Here is a 21,524-nt window from a genome sequence, read left to right as displayed (position 1 = left end):
ATTGCTTTCTTTTGTTGCTACTTTATGCCCAGGTCATGTCCCGCAGTGAATGCACATTAAAATAATCAGTGCCTGAACGATGAGCCGATCACAGAAATGCCACATTTAATCTGTAAAATCAGCCTGATGGAGGTAAATAGTTCATCTGTTATTCTACTCATTATTGGTATGGTTTATGCCACATTTCCCCATGCGATTGCATTTTCCACAGGCATTGACAGCTACACTACATATAGTTTAAATAAACTGCTTGATTGATTGTATATTAATCTTTTGAATGAATTATATCAGATGCTATATGTATAAACCTGTCTTTTGCCTTGTCTATTTCAATGCTTTTAAATTGCATATTGTAATATTGTACAGCACTTTGGCGCAGCTCTGTTGTTTTTAAATGTGCTATAGAAATAAAATTTGACTTGACTTGACACTGGCAATCCAGCTGCATGAAAAGTTACATATAATTTCTGTGAATTAAATTATACATATACATTCACATATGGTTGACAGTTATAAAGCAACATTAAATGCAACTCAAACCACACTTGTATTGTATTTATGATATGATTACCTACCATGCATCTAGCTGACAGGGAACCAGGCATTACCATGTAGCGTGTGCATGTGATGTGTCTCTGGCAGATGTAGGTAGAGTAAACCAAAAACTGTACTCAAGTAAAAGTACAATTACTTCAAAAACATAATTACTCAAGTAAAAGTACTAACATAAATAATTACTTGAGAAAGAGTACTCAAGTAGTGAGTAACTCGGTACTTTCACAAATTACATAATAGACGTTTATTCCCCTATATTCCATTACATAATACACACTGAACATGTACTGCGGAATTATTCTTATTATTAATGGAAATTCTGTCATCATTCAGCATCATGTTGTTACAAACCTGTATGACTTTCTATCTTACATGCAACACAATAAGGAGATATTAGACAGAATGTCACTATTTACTTTCAGTGAATGTTTATATATATATTGAAAGTGAAAGGTGACCAAGACTGTCAGACCCTAACATTCTGTCTAACATATTTTGTGTTCCACATAATACAAAGCACACTGGTTTGGAACACATGAGGGTAGATAAATGATGACAGAATATTAAATTATGGCTGAGCTATCACTTTAAAGAGATAGTTTACCCAAAAATGAAAATGCTCTCATCATTTACTCATGCCATCCCAGATGTGTATGACTTACTTTCTTCTGCAGAACACACATTCAGATTTTTAGAAGAATATTTTAGCTCTGTAGGCCAAAAATGTTATGCTTCAAAAAGCACATAAAGGCAGTATAAATGTAATCCACAAGACTCCAGTGGTTAAATCCATGTATTCAGAAGTGATATGATAGGTGTGGGTGAGAAACAGATCAATATTTGTCATTTTTTACTAGACAGCAGGGGGTGATATGCAAAGAATGTGAATCACCAAAAACACAAGAAGAATGTGAAAGTTCTGTTTCTCATCCACACCTATCACATCACTTCTGAGGATACTGATTTAACCACTGGAGTCTTATGAATTATTTTTATGCTGATTTATGTTTGTTTGTTTAACTTTAAAATGTTCCCACCCATTCACTTGCATTGTATGGACCGACAGAGCTGAGAAATTCTTCTAAAAATCTTAATTTATGTTCGGCAGAACAAAGAAAGTCATACACATCTGGGGTTGCATGAGGATGAGTAAATAATGAGAATTGTAATTTTTGGGTGAACTATCCCTTTAAGGGCTGTTGTCAGATCTGGATGAATTTGTAAATAAGAAGAGAGGTTTGTAAATATTTCTAGTAATTATTACAGTGAAAACGTCCCACAAGGACATTATATATAATGCTGAAATATAATGCCTTTTGCTATTTCATAGCTTTTAAGTTCTGTGTGGATTCTTATTTTTAGTGTCGTAATTATTTAGATCGTTAGTTCTGTTGAGCAGTACCGCCGCTCTCTATATGCAGAGTACACAGCCACTCTTGTCGCGATGACTGCCTTGTGCCCACACATCACACGCTCGCACTTCGCTGTGCACGTGCTGAAATGCTGTCTGTTCACGCTCCAGTTGTCAATCACGCAAATGGCAGTGATTTACACTCAACTTGGATGTTTAAATGGATTTATACAGTTAATCCGCCTGAAGTAGCTGCGATAGTTTTCATTAACGCCGCGAGGGTGCGCAGTATATGCATAAATACTGCTTATGACATGCGGGACAAATACACACCGATTTAAAAATGTGCATATAAAAACTGATGTCATAAGAGCCCATTTACAGAATCAACATGAAAATGATCTCACACAGAAAAGCCGCGTTAGAATTAGAGTCAAAACTTACCTCAGCGTGATGCCTGACTTTGGATCTGTGACTTTAATCTTGAAATATCCGCTTGTCTTGGTGTTAAAAGAAGGCATTACATGACGAAACTATTATTTTTTCACTGTGTGGAGCGAAGTGTTTCACTTTGAAGAGTTTGATGCTGCAGCAGTGATTGACTGACAGTCTGTGAGAGCAACTTAATGTGTGAACTGTGAACTTCCTCTCTCGTAAAAGTCCCATGCAATAATCTCTCAATAAATTACTCATTAATTCAAATTAAACCCAGTAATGTAATGACAGTAACACCACGCATTGTAAAATCATTAGACATTTACTTGAGTGAGAGTAAAAAGTACCCACTTTTAAACCTACTCTAAAATTAACATTTTCCCCAAAATGTTACTCAAGTAAATGTAACGGAGTAAATGTAATGCTTTACTACCCACCTCTGTTCTTTGGTAATGCTCACACTTCTGTAAACATTCTGTGTCATTCAATGTATGACATGCTTACCTCTTCTGTAACATTGCTAAAATGTGTCAGGGTGCAATGCTTTAAAATGATCCTACATGCTTCACTGAGCTGCCTGTGCATGAGCAGTGTGAATGATTTGACACTCAGGAAGGAAGGAAGCTCAAGAATAGTTGCATCATTCTGACATTAGCTGGTACAACACTTGAGGTTAGATGCCATAATATGTGATGACTCTTGGGAATGACTGAGCACAATATAGATATGGACATTTCATTGTACTTTCAAATCATTAAAAGAACATTAGATCATTGTTATTTAATAAGTATTAGTGAACAGTATAGTAGTTTTCATGCATACATTTGTTATTAATGTGTGGACTTTGATATAGAGGGGGTGGATAATATAATTGAAACACACTGCAATTTAATATCATGCAAGGGCACAATGCAGAAACTACAAGTCAAAATTTAGTTATGACTGAAATCTCGTCTCTTATGATCTGTCCTTTGACAGAAATGTTTAACTCAGCAAAATTATGGAAAAATATGCAATGAAAGAAAATAATTTTTATTTCTGGTTGAACTACAAACAAAACTGTTTAAGGGTCATTGAATGCAAGGTGAACCATTTTGGGGGTAGGAGGTCCCATGTGTTGAGGTCACAAATATAACTGTTTATTTGGTCCTTTAAAATAGTAAAGGCTCTGTTGGGCTTCGTTGAGGAGCGGGTTTGATTATTAGCAATAATTATCAAAGACAATTATTAAAATCAATAGAACATTTATTAGAATCAATATTAGCTTATTAATTCTTCAAAAACAACAACAATCAAAGATAACCATCAATTATCAAAATCAATGGAATAACAAGCAGACAGTATAGCAGTCTCAATATAGGATTGTTCCAGAGAACATCTACATTCCAAAGGGGAACAATGAAGGCTTGAATCCGAGCACTGACATCCCCTGCCAGCCCTTGGCACAGGTGTTTGCAGAACAATACCAAAACACTTCTCTTTAAATTATATCTATTTTTTAGATATATATCTATAATATATCTATATGGTACTTATTATAAAGTAATATCTATTAATAATCAATACAATGCAGTCGTAAACTTCTGACTTCAAACTACAAACTAAACATAAACAAGATTAGATATGGTAACAGATAAGCTTATAATACATGAGAGGAGGGTAGAGGGGTGTGGCTCTCATCGAGAGTGTGTCATGTGAGGTTAATGGCGTCTGCCCGTTTAACACGTGTCCCCGCTGGTACAATAACTTAGGGACACTGAGCTCTATCGCCAAGTTATCTGTTCGCCAAATGTGTGCGGGTATGTTTGTGAGGGGTCGTGTGTGTGGTTAGTACGAGAGAGAGAGTACAGGGTGACGCCACCAAAGTCGGTCGTGGGAGAGATGGCAACCATTCATTTTATTTCTCAGAGACATGGTGAACGGCTCATAATCCATCCGTTGTGGTTGTTGGTTCTTTGAAGGATATAATCATTGTGCCGGTCTCACCCGCTATTGTGGAAATGCACAAAAAGCCCAACGTGGTTGGACGACAACACACCAAATATCATTAATGATAACAGTAAGTAACAGTATTACTTTGAGTATTATTACAAGCAATGAGCGGACTTGGCACTCTGTAAACTTCACAAGAACCTTGATACACAAGAACAACACACTGTAATAATCTATATCTGCCCGGACGTAAACCTCTTAGAGTTGTGTGAGGACATGGGAAGAATGTGTCTTCGTCCGTCGTTTGACTACAACTCGGTTCCTCGAAATTCGGGTAATGACGGGAGGCCGTTTCCTCACTCTGTCGGTGGATGGTACAATGGCTGATTCTCGGTGGGTTGGCGGAGATATCAGCGAAGTCGACTCAGTTGAAGAAGGAAGGAAATGTTCTTTCATTAAATCTGCAGCCAAAAGGGTGAGATGTGGATTGCTCGGCGGTCTCCTTCAGATCCGGTGTGCTCAGTGGAACACAAAAAATCTCGACTCGTCCAGCAAGCTGAAGATTGTTTGGCCAAAGTTCAGGTACGTACGTTACTTAGCGAGGCTACACCTGGGAGTGTCAGGGCTGCAATTAGACATTGCGAATACAGTCAATGGAAGCAAGGCTTTGGAATAATCTCTGGGGTCTTATACTCTCGATGACATCATGGTTGAGGGACGTATTCTGTTGTGCATTTCATCCAATAAGAGGATAGGCAATAAAGGCCCAACATCGTATAATTTTTGGTTTTAAAAGATACATGTAATGTGTCAACTTCTGTTTGAAAAAACAAGACAACCACCGTGTCTACATTGCTAGCAATTTGTGTATTTTAGACATCTTTTCTTTCTTTTCTTTTTTTGTGCTGTCAACATCCAAAGAAAGAAAATCATTAATAGACCATAAAAGTAGTCCATATAACACAAAGCTGTTGTATGGCACCAGAAAGCTGGAAATTGAATGCACGAGTCATATGGACTACTGTTATGATGTCTTTATACTGAACCTTTAATAGTGCTTTATAGTATTTGTCCTTTTTGAAGCTTGATAGCTGCTGCTCACTATAAACTGTTATTAGATGGAATAGAGCAACTAAAAATATCAATTTTTATGTAACAAAAATAGTAACAGCAGGTGGGTTTTGAACAACAAGGGTGAGTAAATTTTCCATTTTTAGTTGAATTACTTATTTAACTGGTGGCTCATCCACAAAATAAAATAATCTCTTTTAAAAGAACACTCTTAGGAGATGTGCAACAATATTCAGAATTAATTAATTAGAAAATCTTCAATTGATTTGAAATTATTACCTAATAATATTTGTTTTAAAAATATATGACACTGTCCTTGCCACAACCTAAAAACTCAATTGAAGCCACAAGTCACTCATGATTCCATGTTCTAGTTTTAAACTGATGGTGAAAGTCCTCTACTTTGTGTTATAGATAATATAAAATACATTTTCTAAAAAGCTACTTCAGAAAATTGCCAGATAACCACATTCATTCAATTACTTTAAAATATACTCACACATTTGCTCTTTGTCTTAAGCCTGATATGATGAAAACAGTTCTGGTAATGTTTTCACATTCAAAATTATGAATGACATATGAATCACATACTGTACATGACATATATTTAATTCAAAATGGCAAATTTCACCAAATGGTGAATAGTTTGCACCACTGGAAATTACTGTCGGTCTGTACAACAATTCAATCATAAAATAGTGGGCAAATATTGCATGTTTAGTTGTATATTGACATCTTACATGATATTACTGTAACCATCTTAATCTGAACTGCAGACACTGCTGAAAGTCTCTTTTAATGGCTATTCTGTACAGTCAGATTAATTTACACACACAGCGTGGATGTGGTAAAGAACCGCAAACATGTTCGCTGAACAGCCACTTTTCTTGAAGAGACAGTACCATTTTAATGTTTGTTATACGCTGCCTAATGTAAACTCAATGTAATAATCCAATGATAAAACAGAACTCTAAACAAGATAATTAAACAATAAACCAATGAAAACAAGACTCAAGAAAATGGAGGGAAAAACAGGACATCACATGACAAGGAGAACCCATGACATGAACAGGAACTAAACTTTCCAAAATAAGAGACATGAAAAACAGGAACCAACAGAATAAACATGACAATAAGTCAGAATATTTTATATTTTAAACCTCTTTAAACCCATTTTTCTTCAAAATAATGACATTTTAACCACGTTACTTGAATTCAATAAATACTAATTTAAAAAAATAATTTCATAATCAATAAAAAAATCAAATATAAACGTTATTGTTAATTTTACTTAAAAATCAGCAAAGAGCGCACTATTCATATGCTATTGTGCTGAGACGATCAAATGAAATGGTAAACGCCCCTGACTGTGCCTTAAAAATAAAGTCCATTCGCTTGTCTGTGTGTCTGAAAGACAGCACGATACACAAGTGAGAAAAATGAAGAGTTACAATTTTCCTCAGAAGAAGAGCGGGACTCCGATGAACGTTTGTATTTTGAAGAGAGACTTGATTCAGCTGAGGATACAATTTCGGACGAGTAAGTCATTTAGTTTTAATTAGTTGACATGCTATTTTATTTCAACATGTACATATTTTACTAGTTTCCAGACTTGCCAGCAAGGATTCAGAGTATTGAAATTTGAAATATGTCCTAATAAGCAAGTTTTAGTTACATGTAAATGCTGTTTCGGCTAAAGCAGGTATTTAAATTGTATGCTGTATGATAAAAATATGATATGTAATATGATATAAAAATAATATGAATGTTTAGATTATATTTTAACTAGTGTTTATGCTGCCTCATTATTGTCAAAAAAGTTTGTCCTTGCAAATATGTGTTCAGGTTAAATGAGTAAAATGCACATTAACTCTTTCCCCGCCAGCGTTTTTAAAAAAAAGTTGCCAGCCTCCGCCAGGGTTTTTGACGATTTTCGCTAAACTTTAATGGCACGCAGAATATTTTCTTCCATGAATATATGAAGATGCTATATATCACAATAAAGATCTGAGCCTCTGCTTTTAGGCAAAAAAACGATTTTATTTTATCTTCATTTGTTCTTTTTTTATTGCGACTTGAACAGAGGTCGGTTTTGTCAAAAAACAACATTTCAGACAAAAAGCTGAGAAAAAGGCATGTTTATGTCTGATATTTTGAGCTTCTCAATACTCCACTTCTTCATGTTTGAGACGATCGCAGTCTGTTTCTTTGATCAAAGAGTTGCGTACTCTTTCAAAACATGCGGAAGGGTCTTCCTTACCGTATAACACCTAAAACACGGAAACCCGGAAAATTCTGTGTTTGGCGGGGAAGCGTTTTTTTCATAAAACACGGAAAATTCCGTGTTTGGCGGGGAAAGAGTTAATTATGCCCATATTAGAAAATCAGCATATTATAATGATTTCATAAGGATCATTTGACACTGAAGACTGCAGTAATGATGCTGAAAATTCAGCTTTGATCATAAATTGCATTTTACAATTTACTCAATTAGAAAACAGTTCTTTTGAATTGTAAATAGTTCAAAATATCACAGTTTTTACTGTATTTTAGATCAAATAAATGCAGTCTTGGTGAGCAGAAGAGACTTCTTTTAAACGGTAGTGTAGGTCTAAAATTTAGTAAAGTCTTTATGTAAAGAAAATGTATAGTCAGATTACTTAAAACATGATTTTGATCATTAAGTCTCCTCACATTCATTCTGTCACATCCTCATTGATAGGCTCAGGGGAGGGGTCTTTTGCCTCCTCAGGTGTGAATTACAATCAATATTCATTATAGTTCACATCTCCTCGCATATGACCTTACAAAAAGTTTAATTACTATTTTGTTTTGTATGAATGAGTGATCAGGATGGTTTTCATATCATTATGTAGCAAAAACTCTAGGCTACAATATCCAGTTCTCAAAAGGCTCGTAGACAAATGTTTTGTATGTGTTATATGCCTTATTTCAATGACTTAAAAATTGTGTTTTTTCAAAAACCATGCATAAACATTATTTTCTCAAAATTACAAACATGTACACACATGTTGCTCACATATTATTGTAGCCCAGTTTGTGCTGAATACAGTGTTATCAAACTTTAGCCATTAATGCTTTTTTTAAGCAACTGAAAAAAGCACAAATGTCAAGGCATGTCAAAACTTCTCCAGGGCCCAAAACACCCTCAGACCCCAGAGGGTTAAGCAATTTCCCGCCGAGCTCCTGCTTGAATAGTGCTGGGGAAGTGCTATTCCCTTTCCAGGAGGGAGAGCACTAAAGAGAATCCTACCAGAGGGAGGTTAACATGTGGAGAATACCTCACATGGACTTACTGATGGGGAAGTTCACATATGGAACAAAGCCACTGGGAGGATCCTATCTATGGAGAGGGTGTACAGCAACAGTGGCCAAGGCAGAGCAAATCTCTGTCGAGGGGAAACACAGGGTTCACCTGAGGAGAAACCAAACAGTTTAAATGCATAATACGGGATTAACAATGGGGACTCACTATGTATGGAGCAACGAGGCCAAGAACAAAGGCTCACCAGAAAAGGGGCATACCACAAGTACTGGGCCTGGTGGCGTTACTCCTCCGTTGAGTTTGTCACCGAATAGTGCTTAAGAAATTAAAGAGGCACCAGTTATGGGGAACTGTTGTGGACAAGATAGCACACATCATCACCTTGAAAGGGAAAAGACACAAATGTAAGTGACACAACCGACTGGCTTCCTGGCCTACCTGTTGTTACTCCGTAACACTCGGGTCGAATCCAGTTCAATGGGGAGTTTATATCTCGCAAAAGGATTGGGTGTAGCCCAACCTGCTGCTCTGCTCTGCACCCAGACACCCAAGTGGCACGGCAGTTCTTGTGATTGGTAAGCCAAGGAAATGGCATCCATAATCCAATGGACCAGCCTCTGTTTGGAGACAGCTTTCCCCTACTGCTGTCCTCCAAAACAGACAAAGAGCGAGTGTCTAAAGCTCTGCGTCCAGGGTTCTTGCAGGTGGCTGACGGGCAGGTGGTGCCACCTTTCTGCAGGAGGATATTCTTCTCAGAGACCGGCTTGTGGGCTCCAGTGGTGGGGGAGCCATGGCCGACATCATAGGAGGATGGCCCTGGCGAGAGGCAGATGGGGTGCGGGACTTCGGAGGCCTTTAGGCGGCCGAGTAATGCAGTGGCAGAATGCCGGTGCTTCTTCACCATTGAGAACTGATGGGTGCATCGAGAAAGCGAACCTTCCCGGCGTCACGCATCTCCACAATGTTTAGCCACAGGTGCTGCTCTTGGACCACTAAGGTGGACATCATCTGGCCCCAGGGTACAGCGTGACTTTTGTCACCCGTAGAGCGAGGTCGGACGCGCTATGCAGTTCGTGCATAAGCCCTGGGTCGGTCCTACCCTCGTGCAGATCTTAAAGCAGACCTGGTGGACCTGCAAGATAGCCATGGCGTGCAGGGTGGAGGAGGCCTGACCTGGGCATTGTAAGCCTTCACTACTAATGACAAAGAAAACTTACAAGCCTTGGAACAGAGACTTGGTCGGTTCCTCCAGGTGGCTGTGCCCTGCTGGCATAGATGCACCGCCACAGCACGTTCTACCTTGGAAAGCTCGACATATCCCTTGGACGCACCGCCGTCGAGGGTAGTTATGGTGGACATGTCAGCGAAGCATGTACAGTGTGAGAAAGGTGCCTTCCACAACTTTGCGAGCTCCTTGTGCACTTCCAGGAAGAACCAGAAAAGAACCAGTAATAAGGTCACCAGGGCAGGCTGCAGACGTGAGTCACGCTCCGAGCCCAGAAACCAATCATCCTGCTGAAACGCTCAGGGCAGGGCGGAGTGTCCCACTAAAGCCCGATGTTCGCAGCCACCTGGGCATGCACATCTGCAAACTCAGTGTCCACCTCATGAGTCGCTCGTAAACTCTACCGGGCAGAACGAGCATGCTAGAGTTGGAGGACCGCAGGGATTGAGCAGGCGGAAACCCATATCCACATCCAGATCACCCACGGTGCTCGCCGACCCAGCCGTCTGAGTTTCAACCCAAGACAGACTGGGTCAGGAAGTAGCCATGGTGGCTCTCTGCTTCACAAAGAAGGAAGAGAGCTGCCCATGAGAATGTTGCGGTCGCATGTTCTCACAGTGAGAATATGACCCTTCCACAAAAGCTGCCTCGGCGTTCTGGCAACCCAAGCACTCGAGAGCACTCGATTTTGTGGCCATCCGGTGGGGAGAGATAATGGCTACACCCAGTAGCACAAAGGCGAAAGGACATCTTTAAAAAGTTGCCAATCGTTTGTGCAAGCTCTTTTAGAGGAAATATACTCTTTTAGAATATACTCTTTTACACCTGGGAACTAAGTCGAAGCCGAAGCGCCCAGGGGAAGCACAACACTCGACCGTGAGAGGGTGACCGCTGATATGCGCCGTAATTCCAGAAAAGAGTAAGGTGACGGGATGAACACATACATGCGCTCGGCTCCAAAGAACAAGTCTGAATGAGTTGTGCATGCCATCTCCTTTTATACATGTATGTCCGGGGCGGAGAGCGGCATGCAAATTCCACTCGCCAATTTTCATTGGCCTTTTCTAAATAAAGCAAAGGTGATTAGTGTCACTACATCGACAGAACGTCGAGTGAGTGACAGACACGGAATATTTGTTTTCAAAGATGATGGGCCACGAGACCTTGTACCCCAGGGCTGTAGCTATTAAACACATATTCAGAATACAAACACACATATGTAAGGAGCTCACATATCATGGCAACAAACTGCACAGTTTCAGAAAGTTCTGGAGGCTGAGAATCCATGCTGTAGTCCATCAGGAAAAATAATTGTCATCCATTTTCTGAAGATTCGAGAAGGATACATACCATTGGTTATACATATATGGTAAAAGGCGCCTAAACATTTGACAAGAGCCAAGCAAGTGATTTCTGTATTTGGCCTAAACATAATTACTCTCAATTTTCTCAAATGATGCATAGTTTACTGTTATTACTGTTAATATCTGACTGGCAACATACTTCAATTGCAAAAAAGTATGTGAAAAAGCACTTTTGGTCTCAGTACTGTTAGTGTTTTTGGTTAGGTTCCCCATTTGTCGCTCACTTTGACGTTGTGTCGAAGAAGCGACACTAGCAGTCTCTCGAGCACCTTTTGCATCTCTGATCTATGAGAAAATGCCAATGAGAAATTGGCAGACAGAATTTGCATGTCCCGCCCCCAGACATATGGTATAAAGGGAGGGAAATGCGTCTGTTTCATTCAGAAATTTTCTTCGGAGCCGACTGGTTGTGTATGCAGCGAGCTGCGAGTCACACAATGTTCCTCCTATCTCTGAGTGCGATTGCTGTTGGATCTACAGTGCATATCAGCGGCTTTCTCCCTTCTCTGCATGGCAGTGCAGCTTTGCCCTTGGGCGCTTCGACAGCGCAGTTAAAAGTGTTTATTTCTCTAAAAGAGCAAATACACAGCTGGCGTTGAACGTCCTTTTCAGAGTGCTCTCCGCTCCTGATGGCCACAGGTGCTTTCTCGTGTATCTGGGCAGTGATCACACAGAGGCAGCGTTTGTGGATGGCTCATGTTCTCACTGCGAGAACATGACCATGGCAACATTGCGGTCGCGGCTTTCCTTCCTTAATTTTATTTAATTATTTATATCCCGTGTTATAGTGTGTTTTCCAGTTTAGTAAATAAGTGTAATATGTGTTATATTTGAAAATATTTGTAACGAGAATTTTATTGTTCTCAACCTTTTGCAAGCTGGGCCCCCAAAGCTGGTTCATTGCAGTTGGGGCCTCAGTGCCCCCCGCCCCGCGCTTTATTGTTGTTATTATTATTATAATTGGCAGTAGCACCAGACTTCTAATGTGAGCTTGCAGGCATTATTATTATCATTATTATGAGTAGTAGTAGGCCTATTATCATTACTAAGCTATTGCTATAATTGGGAATTGGCACCAGACCTCTGATATTAATTTATGCTTTATTATTGTTATTATTACTAGGCCTAATAGTAGGCATCATCTGCATTTTTTACAGAAGCTTGCTGGTAGGTGATGTTAATGTGAGACCTGAGCTTGCTTTGCCTTGCAAAGATCCTCAATTCTTGGCTCAATGTTTGATAAACAGCCTCAAATCATCCTCGATTTGTGCACGATTGCGGTATTTCGTTTTGAGTGCAGTCATTTTTGAGAATCCTGCCTCACACAAATATGTCGACGCAAAAGGAGAATCTTCAAGGCGACGTCACAGAGTTCAGGGTATTCCTGCATCAATGCTGCCCAGAATGACAAAAGAGGGCAGGAGCTAAAGAGTTCCTTCAGTCTACTGTCACTCTTCAGCTCAATAAGTTGTTCCTGCATATCAATTGATAGCTCGTTTGCTGTGCACACAAACGGATCTCGAACCCACGCAAAAGAGCGATAATCCTCTTTAAAGTACGTCTCAAATTGTTTTCTCATTGCTGACAGGTGCTCAGACGCTGATTGAAATAGGGAGGAGAAATCGTGTGACGTGCCTGCATCAGTGATAAAGTCTGCAAGGCTGGGGAACGTTGCAGTTCCCTCGACTGATGCGTCCATGCCAGAGGTCTAGTTTTTGTGTGAAGGCATGCACTTTGTCTGCAAGGAGCAAAATATGAGTTTCGCGGCCTTGCAAAGACAGGTTGAGGCCATTCAAGCGGTCAAATATATCGACCAAATAGGACAGAGACGCAAGCCACATAGTGTCATCCAGATGCTTCGCCAGATCTGATTTGATTTCTGTCAAAAACCACTTCACCTCACAGCTCATACAACCGCTGTAACACCCGGCCCCTGGAGAGCAAGCAAACTTCAGTGTGCAGAAGCAGCTGTTCGTGCCCTGACCCCATCTCCTGGCAGAGGACCCCAAACGAAGCGAGAGTTTAGCGGCCGTGATTTGATGAGATTTATTATTTTCACGGATTGGTTCAGCACGGAATCAAAGAGAACCGGCATTTTTTTATCAGCTAGTGCTTCGCGATGGACCATGCAATGTGTCCATTTCACAAGTGGTGCTACTTGCTGAACGCGAGCAGCTAGGCCACGCCTACGCCCGTCATTGCCTGCGCACCATCCGTGCATAGGCCAACGCATTGGTCCCAAGCCAAACCATTTTCACGGATAAAAATATCAAGGACATTGAAAATGGCTTCTCCTGTAGTGTGCGACTGAACAGGCCGGCAAAACAGGACATCCTCCTCAATCGCCTTGTCCCGCAGATACCTGACATAGGTGAGGAGCTGTGCCTGCCCAGCAATATCAGTGGATTCGTCCAGCTGCAGCGCGTAGTAAGGACTCTTTTTTACGAACTCTATCAGTTGCTCTCTGATATCATTGGACATGTCTACAATTCTTCTAGCGACTGTGTCATTGGACAGTGGTACTGCACAGAGTTTGGCTGCTGCACTATCGCCTATCATTATTCTGCACATGTCTTGCGCTGCCGGCAAAATGAGAATCTCGGCGATTGTATGCGGTTTACCCAGTTTACCGATCCTTTTGGCCACTACATACGATGCCTCCAAACACTGTTTAGACACAGTGCTGTGCACTGAAATGGTTGCCTGTTGCTGATGGAGGCCATCAAGCTTTCTTTTAAAATATTCAGCTGGTTTATTTTTAATGCCAGCATGCTTTGTTTCGAGGTGCCTTTTTAATTTGCAGGGCTTCATACTGTCGTTTGCCAGCACCTCGGCACACACGACACACTGAGGTCTCAGATCAGCCGTGACTGTAAACCCAAATTGCAGGTATGCGTCATCGTACCTTCGAAGCTTTTTTGCACAAGTAAAACTCACATAACCAAAAAAAAACAAGTTAACAGTTTGAAATAAACCAAGTTCACTCGGGTTTACAGTGCTCGGAGACGAGACACGGAATGAACAAAAAAAGAAAACAAATAATCAAACATAAGACCGTACGGTATTCAAACGATACACACAACATGCTGATTTTCAAGTTTAACCCGATGGTGATGAAGGTCGAGGCAAAACAGCGACGCAGTCGCAATTATACGCAATCATGATTCAGTGTTAATGCTCAATTCCCACAAATAGCCCAAGAGACCCTCAGTTATGCAGGGGAGACCTGCAGAGCATAAAGAAACTACATTAAAACGAGAGAAAACACACTACTAATACACAAACTATAATCCTACATACCACGGGATGATCCTGCACACGAACTGCTTCGTAGTCGCACACTATATTACAGTGTGGTGGCTCAGTCAGGACCATGTAAGTGACGTGCTATCAATACCACCGAGGACAAAACAAATCATAAGTAGCCAACCGCGGTCAATTTCTTCTTGTTATAAACAAAGGGCTATACATACCTGTGAGGAGTGGGCAGCCAGCACACAGCAGACGGGGAAAGCCAGCTTACAATCTAAGCCTAACAACGTAGAGAAATTCACATCAAACGCCTGCACAGTACGAGAAGCAACGAGTTCACCACAAACAACTCACATACCTGCGGCGACCACGGATGACGTCACAAGGACAATACAAAGACACATGCCAAGTGGCCACAACACATCCCTTATATGTCCAACAAAAGAATAAAGGAGGAGGGATTAATAAACTAAGCACAGGTGTATGACATTCCCATAGGTGGATTCAACCACCTGCTACACTTGATTTTCATATAAGTTTCTTAGGCTTCTTTTGGTTCTCTTCAAGATGTAGTCTTTGATTATCTATCTTGATTTTTTTCAGTTCATTTTCTCATTCAGGCTAAGTTGAGAAACCATTGAAATCAGCGTGTTGAAAAACTTTTAGGTCTTAGATTTTCATATACAGTTCCACTCTTACTGAAAAATGTAAGAGGAAATGCAGAAACATGGACAATTTAAGTTATCTTGCTGCTATGTTTTGGCTATATTTTTTTTCATGTAATTGGTCACGTGATACGCAAGAGCCAATGGCATTTGACCTTGCTGATGTTAAAACTGTGACTTGTAACGCTTCTCAAAGCAGCAATTTTTGAATGTTAGAACAAGTTGAGAGTGGGATGTGTTACAGTGGACTCCGGGGGACCGCGATTGTGGAAAAACTTACATTTGGGACTGTTCTTAACTCAAAGTGATCGGAATACACCAGAAACAGGCCACTTCAGCAGAGCAGAATGTGTACAGAAAACAACGGAAAACATTAACCACTGCAAACTAATAAATGTGGCTGATTTCAAATGTAATAAAAAGTAACAAATCATGTTAGAATGACCAAATTGTACCCCAAAATATAATTTTATTATATATTATTATAATTTTGGTAACACTTTATTTTAGGGATCAGAAATTAGACACTAATTAATGACTAATAACTGCATTTGTAAGTAACTAGTTAAGTACTTGTATGCCATTACAAGCTATTTATAAGGCCTTTATTGGCTGTTGTCTTATTTTTGTCTAATAGCCCCTTTATACTTTTTTCTGTCCTAACAATGTACTAATTAGCTAAAAATAAAACAAACTAATAGCTTGTACTGTGCCAATTACACACTTTATAAGTTCCCAGTACAATGTGTGAATATGTAGCTTATAAGTATGAAATAAATATAGAATGGGCATTTCAACAGACATTTAAATTTGCAGAGAAACACTAGCAGTTGTTCTATACTAACAAATGATTTATAACTGAAATATTCCCTTTATTAATAGGTAACAAGCACATTTATCACTAATAAATACAATATTACTTCAGATTATGTTCCCTATTCTAAAGTAAACATTTGCTGTTTTCCAATAAGAAAAGAGACATGTAATATTGCAGTGAACAACTCAGTGTTTATTGTTTTTATGGTTCAAGAGAACAAACTGATGAGACACATCTTGAATAATCACAATCAATTGCCAAACAGTTTATTGACAAATTTGTTTTTAACACAAAGATGATGATGGTCACAGAATAAACTGAACATCTACATCTTTTCACACAGGATACTTCCTTCTGATGTCATGCAAAATCATTCCCAGGGGGCCATTTTTATGTATGTCACCACGCCAGTACGTCCACTCAATTACTTTTAAGTGGTCTTTGAGCCTGCTTTCTGTGCGGTTCCCCTACATCTCCACACTGTTGCCTTGCAAACTCCCCACAATCTCTCAATGTTCTGTGTGTGAGCACCTGTCTGAGGATCAACAAAAACCTCTTTATGGTTCACAGTTAGATGGTTATATCCAGCATCTCTGAGACCGTTATAGGCTCTCCACCCATCTGACACAACAGTGCTTCCTTGTCTCACATGCTTCTGGAGAATTGGCATGAGGTGTTGAGCTGAACGCTGATTGACAACTTTCAGAATGGGTCTTCTGAACTCCTCTTTGACCCCAAGCATTCCAAACACCCATGATGCCCTGTTGCTCTGTCTTCCTCGGTTGTACTAAAAATACAGAATTTAAAAATTTATTGTATCATTCATCTTTACTATAAAGTGTGAACAGATGTAACTGAACATATATTACCTTTCTTTTGTGGCCAAATTTGCTCTCATCAATAAAAACAATTTCATGTCTTTTTCCAATTTTCAGGTCACCTCTTCTCCTCATTCTTTTAATTGCAGATTTGCAGACTCCACGCAGACGATAAGCAAGTTTAGTCAGTGTAGAAGAGCTTCCAGTGATGCCTTCCTGTAGCATGTCCACTTGCCGCAACCTGAGTCCTTGTGAAAATCTACAGTTTAAAAGCAAACACAGAAGAAGAAGAAAAAAAAACATCAGGATCATAACACATATCTTAATACTCAGTTCACTGTCAATGTTATATTATTAACATTGCTAACAAGTATAAGTTCTGATATTATCTGCTTGAATAATATACTACAAAAGATTTTCCTCCTAACACAAATAATTCTTACATAATAACAAATAGTTATTATAACTCTATTAAAACAATAATCATTATGTAACAAACACACAATGATATATTCTTACCTGTAAATAAAATGCATCCATGTCTGGAGGCTTAGATGAGACTTGGAAAATATTGAGCCACTTCGGATGCTCTTGGTGTATGATTTACTGTGGCATTTATCCCGACACACCCTAGCAGAGGATAAAATAATTAAAATAAGTATACAAGCTTCACAACACCAAAAATATTTTAAAATGTAATACTTTCAAAGCAAATGCATAGTTTAAAGACAGATGATATTAATAAAAAACACACAATTATTTTTTATAATAAAATTCTAATATTTATTATATATGTGTTTTGTTCAGGACAAATGGAATGTTTTTTAGTTCTTTTTAACCCATTTTTACAGATTAAAATAAAATGAATAATAATAAAAAAGTTAAATACAAAGATTACAGTTATTTTATCAATACTATTGTATTACTTTTCCAGTTTATAATTGGGAATTTTTTTTATAAAGTATTTTAGATAAAAACATGTTTTTCACAATAGAAATGTGTGTGACTATATCCTTTTATTATTATTATTATTATTATTATTTAATTTTAATCAATTTCTATGAGACTTGGACAATATTGAGCCACTTCAAATGCTCTTGCTGTATGATATCTGAATAAACATGTTTGAATCTTTGAGTTGTAATTATTCTAACATTTGAATGACATCTAATAATGCACCAAATAGGGTTGCATTCTCAACATTAAACTGAACAAATAAAAGACTACTAAATAAAACAGACATTCCCTTTAAAAATAAATATAATAAATTACATATTATATTACATGATACATAGAATAGTATACTGAATATCATATAAGATGCCATTGCTCCAATTGGCATGACATTACAATAGATTAACGTTACATTGTAAACAATAGGCCACGTTGACATAAATTGAGACAGGGGTGAGGCTCTTTCACTGAATTTGACGAGAAACACAGTTGAATAATAATGAGCATGGGATAATATAAAGCTTTTCTTACCATGCTGCTTCCTTTTCATTGTAGAAGTCTCTGAATTTCATGATGTGGTGGCATGATGGGCAATGCATGTATTTCCGCAGTAATCCTTTTGCATCAACCAATGAACAAATTTTTTGTTCATATTCGCTGATGGTCTGAAAAATATTCTCCGCAGAAAATCATAATTTGAAGCCATGACGCTTCAAGGCGGAACTATTTCAGACTTTGACACAATATGTAGCGCGTATAGGTAGTGTATTTGAATTTCGCGGGTGGTCTAGACCCGCGCAGTGCACTCACTTCCTGTCCAATCAGACGCAGCAATCAATCAGCAAAGCAGGATTTCATCAACAGCTGAAAGAGCATCAAGATCTTGAAAAATAAACTCTCCGCATAGCCATCGATCGAAATGGTATGTCCTTCATGATAAACTTTGGTGTTGTTTGTTTTTAAGTTATTTTACATCCATGTTAGTGTTTCAGTTATATTAGTCTACATATCCTTAACTAATAGCTTGCTAGCATTTAGGCTAATCTTTGCGTATTTTATTTAACATCTAATCTAATTTATTTATTTAATTAGGTATAAAACATTTAATGGTCCTGGCGTTTTAATAACCAAGTTGTTGTGTATTTGACAACAGTACGTAAGCAGGGTGATTAGTACTGTGTAAAAGTTTTATACGTGTTACTTTAACTCGCCAACCCACTTGCTTAAAATGAGATGAGACAAAATGTATGGTAATATATATTTGATGGACAGTAAAAGAAAAAAATTTTTTTTTGTACTTTTGTCATCCAATAAAATAAACAAATCACATATTTTAGTTTTTATTGCATTTTACAAAATATTACAACTTTTCTGGGGTTATGAGGTAATAGGGTTAATAAAAATACATTCCTGTGATCCTTTTATACAGCCAAAGCGCAAGTTGAAGCTACAACACAAGCAGCAGGAGTCCATTCAGGAGAGCTCTAACGATGCAACACCTAAAGAGCTGGAGGAAAATGAGCCTTCTTTACCAAGCTGCAGCAGCAGCCAGGGTTCTGATACTAGTATGTTGTCATTTTGTCTATGTCATAAATATCAATTTGTATTTGTGTCCAGTATTAATTGTTAGTTACTAATATTTATTTGTGATATGTTGTTTCTAGGCATTTTTTCCATGAAAATGAAGATAGAATTTCTGGAAGAGAAAATAAAGTGGCAAGAAAAAATGATCGGAGAGCTAGAAAATGAACGTGATTTTCTCCGAGAACAGGTTCTTGGGAAAGCCAAAGGACAAGATGTTGGTCAGTATAATAATATGTTTCATGATGTGTGTGCAGTATTTATTACATACAAGCAATTTACACATCAGACTTTTAAACTTTTGGCATTTTCATTTATTTCACTTTATGGCTGCTGAGTGCTATAAGCTTTGGCTAACAGCATTAGATATTTTCAACATTGCCTCAATGTGACGTTACTCTGTCTATGCTTTTGCAAAACGTGTCAAATCTGACTAGGAATGATTTGAATTTTCCAAGTGAAATGAGCACTAGAAGTGCAACTGTGCATTTTATTAGCTTTTTAACTCAAATGACGAGTACAATGGCTGATTGCAACATTGTAAATACTTTGTTTTTCACTCTATAGACCTTATTCAGAGCAACACCATGACAGGTATAAAAGCAAGGCTTTTCCAGGAATTTTCCGGGAATCTGTAAAAAGCTCCTAGATGACTTAAAAATTTCCATAGCATTGTTTTTTCCATAGGAAATTGTTTTGCCTGAAATCACTTGGAAAAATATTTTTGCTCTTTTTAATCAAAAAACATTTTAACAATAATACAGCCAGTTGTTATAACGGTCTATAATACTCTGCTGTTCTATGATATCTAAACGTTTTTACTGCAACACATCTTTGGAAAGAGGGCACATTTTGTTACTTTTATTACTCACACTGTGCAATGTTGACGTGCTTCAGTGAGCTGAATAGGGATCTGAAGCCACAAAATCAACACAATGAAGCAATGTCACCCCACCTGTGACAGGATTATGTGCAAACCAAGTGAAGGGGTGAAAGAAATGCCCTATGTTAAGCAAACGCACACCAATCAGGGAATGGCCATTATTGTACGTCAGAGAACTATAAGCATTTTGAATGGAAAGTGAATTGTATCAAGATACATGTTTGACACTCTTTGCAAAATTGTACACAGTCACATTTATAAAAATGTATAATCTCAAAAATTCTGAAGATCTGTTTCTTTTTGAATTAGTAGTGTCATTCAGATAATGATTAACTACTTTTTCTAAATAATTGTTGTTTATTGTCTAAGGCTGCAGGCAGAATGAAAATAAGGTGTTTTTAATGTGTAAACCTGCCAGTTAACTGTCAATAACTGATGTTGTTCTAAAAGTGATGATTTGAAAATGTTTATTTATTTTTAGCACCTTTCAGTGTCAAACAAGAAGTCCACCACCATGATCCCAATGATGACACTACCTCCTCATCACAAAATTTGAGCTGAATCTGATGAGCCTGTACTAATAGACAACAAACAGAAGAAAAGGAAGAAGGTGGCACACCATTCCCTTCGACATCACATTAGAGGTCAGTGGCTTTTCTACATTGTTTCGAATGCTTACATTATATCATATAAAGGTATACTGCTGTTGTTTCCCCATACACCTGAATTTGCTTTCAACAATGTTGTTTTAAGTTCATTGAAAAATCAACTCAGTCATGATCTGGTCCAGAGCTGTTAAATGGATGACCTGCCATAGCAGTAAATGGTTAATTGATTGACATACATTCACTGCATTCATATTTTACTTTTTCATGGTTTCTTTTTCAATTATTAAGGTTTTTTTATTTATTTTATTTTTTATACCATTGTAAGCGTGTGTTCTCTGTCTATGGAAATATGTTTATAATTTTAATGTGAAATGTTTCTATTTAATTAGCTTTTTGTTAAATGAATGAGAATTTTCTCGTCACTTACTCACCCTTTTGCCATCTTAAACTTGTATGACATTATTACTTCTGTGGAACAAAAACAAATATTTTGATGGAGATGTATATCCTCAAAATACACATGAATAAACTACATAAAAGCATCATACAGGTTAGAATAAGTGGTTCAAGTCATTTCTTCTGAAGAAATGTGATTGGAGTTGGTTGAGAAACACTTTCCTTCTTGACATTGTAGAATTTATATTGTTTGCAAAGACACTGGCAGTGTTCTTAGCACAATGCATGGATTAAGTATGAGGCAGTTGTAAGTGAGTTTCAATTAATGATC

The 21,524-nt window shown here is 38.2% G+C and overlaps 1 long non-coding RNA gene across 1 annotated transcript; it reads left to right on the top strand.

Annotated features, from left to right (window-relative positions):
• Positions 1–19,214: 19,214 nt before the first annotated feature.
• Positions 19,215–20,747, top strand: LOC127643223 (uncharacterized). The gene is made up of 3 exons (XR_007970469.1): positions 19,215–19,290; positions 19,390–19,527; positions 20,671–20,747. It is a non-coding gene; the product is annotated as an uncharacterized LOC127643223 (long non-coding RNA).
• The last annotated feature ends 777 nt before the right edge of the window (positions 20,748–21,524 follow it).

Source organism: Xyrauchen texanus, chromosome 4 (assembly GCF_025860055.1).
Source record: "Xyrauchen texanus isolate HMW12.3.18 chromosome 4, RBS_HiC_50CHRs, whole genome shotgun sequence".
NCBI classification, from domain to species: Eukaryota; Metazoa; Chordata; class Actinopteri; order Cypriniformes; family Catostomidae; genus Xyrauchen; species Xyrauchen texanus.
The sequence above is the reverse complement of the archived record's forward strand: the minus strand, read 5'-3'. Positions and strand labels throughout refer to the sequence as shown.